Here is a 2,449-nt window from a genome sequence, read left to right on the forward strand (position 1 = left end):
AGCCTACACAATGGACGCCTTTTGACAAATAGGATGAGGAGAAATACTCAAGAATTGTTCCGTGAGAAAAAGGATAAGGGGAGTGGAACGTGTCTTTGGGGCGGATCTGCATAAACATGGCGGGATCGCTGGTTAACATGGAGATTACGTCGGGGGACTTAGGTGCAGCGCGGAGCCTGCTAAGCCATGCTAACCGCTAATAGCTATTACAATGCTACGTGCCGGATGCGACGTTTTTGTGGGTTGATTCGGGTCCACAGATCATGGTCTCCGTAAATTGGATTTGAAGGAGTTTTTGAGAATATCTATGGCAAAATGTATGGATTAAAAAAGGTCTAAACTAGTGCTAAACCAGATGCCAGTCTTTGAAAAAAAAAAAACTAAAACTAACTACACACAAGATAAGCCAAAAAAATAAAATTAAAAAAGATCCAGCTGTTGTAATTCCAACTAATTTTGTTCAGATTAAAGCCTAACTTGAGTAACAGAGCTTCTTGTGCCTCTAGTTTGCATCACACTCCCAGGACAATACGTGCATCCCAAATTTCGGACTTCCGGTCATCGCGCAATCCACTCCACATACAAAGTATTTGCTGCAAACTCAGGATGATTTCTTTGATTTTCAGCCAAAGCTTTCCTTTTTCATCCTTCCTGTGGATCAATCCTGCCCATCGCCTTCGCCTTTCACTGTTTTTCAATTCTGTTTGGAAGGGAAACAGTTTGGAAGGAGGTTTGCAGTCACGCAGATCTGATTCCCTTTTGCATTTATGGTATTTGCAAACTTCCAGAGCCCATTTCTCGAGCCGTTTTCCGCTGTTAGGGCATCCAACAACCACACAATTTCAATGTCCGAATCCCAAAACTAAAATATGACAATATCAGAACCAGAAACAAAAGTGATATGGTTCAAAAGACTTGAAAAAGATCGGCTTTGACAATAAACGCATCCCACTGGGAAAACAAACATGGCGGTTTGATGCTCACTTTTTTGGAGGATCCTTCCCAGTTTGCATTGTGCCGTGACCAGAAGTCTGAAATTCAGGATGCAGGTATATTGAGGACATCAGCTAACAGGTATATATTAGAACTAAACATAACGTAATACTAACTTAGTACTTCAAAACTGAACTGTCTCTGCACTGATCTCCCCTTTTTACCTCTCATTCAGCCCTCTGTACCTCTTCTCCGTATCCCTTCCATCATTGTTTTCATCTTCTCTTCTCCTCAGCGAAAAAAAAAAAGCTAAAAAATAATAAGTGACTAGTAGAAAAATATTAATCAGTGCATATTTGTAATTACATAGCCTATTTAACGCAATTAATGGCATAATACTAATAATCACTAAAACTATGCTATAACTAGGAATCAAAATACATGTTAACGTGGGAACTATGATACTGATTTGGGATTGAGACTGGGAGTCATAAATCAAATCTCTTTTTACTTTATTATCTTTATTTCTATATTTCATTTTACTTTTACTTATGTACATTTATAATTATGCCTTATTTGACACCACTTTCTTTCTATTTTTGCTTCTCATTTAGAATTTATTATTAACATTTATATTTTTTCTCTTAGTTTTTATGGTATATATTGTGATGTGTGAGCTCGAGTGTCCAAATAATTTCTCTTTTTAGATCAGTAAAGTTTGTCTAAGTCGACTCTGGTTATTTTTGCCTAAGACGATAAATTTGGGCATAGAAGGTTGAATTAATCACTAATATGACAGACTGCAGATGCAAACTAAGTGTAGTCTGAGGTTTTGGGACAAAGATTATTTGTTCTACCTGTATGTCTATGGAGGAATGTTCAGCAGTTACCATGGTGACACACTGCCCACATTAGAAAACACCAAAACTCAAGACAAAATACAAAAGTGGATTTAAACAACACATTTTCAGGTCAGTAATCAGTGTGACTCTGTTTAGGTGTTTGATTTTCTCCAAAAAAGGTGACAGTGACTAACTGAAAAACCTTCGGCTAAAGGCCAACGCACACGAGCTTCATGACGCACATCGAACCCATACATCAGCACACACTGAACACCACATGTCACGGCTCTTAAAAAGGCTTTAACACGGCTCTTTTAGCGTTTTCTCTGCAGATTACTTGTAAAATGAGTGACACAGTACGAGGCTGAGAGAGGAGGGGAACGGCGCTGGTTTTAGGAGGTTACAGTGAGTTCAGTGAAAGGCGAGAGTTTCCCTGCATGGAGAGAAACGAGAGATGAGAGGAGCTGTGTTGTGTCCCAGTGATTTCCCTGCCGCTGCTGCAGCTCTCTAGCCAGGCTGCCAACACCTAGTGCCTCCACTCAGTTTAATTTCTCTCCAGCGACTAGGTCAGGAGTTGGAATACACTAGACTAAGGTGACCATATTTGCGTTTGTCAAAACCAGGACACCGTACGGGGGGTGGGAGGTGGGGCCTCGTCATTGACATTGAGCTAC

The sequence above is a fragment of the Boleophthalmus pectinirostris genome, unplaced genomic scaffold (genome assembly GCF_026225935.1).
Source record: "Boleophthalmus pectinirostris isolate CB_2022bp ecotype Guang Dong unplaced genomic scaffold, ASM2622593v1 HiC_scaffold_17, whole genome shotgun sequence".
In the NCBI taxonomy this organism is placed as follows: domain Eukaryota; kingdom Metazoa; phylum Chordata; class Actinopteri; order Gobiiformes; family Gobiidae; genus Boleophthalmus; species Boleophthalmus pectinirostris.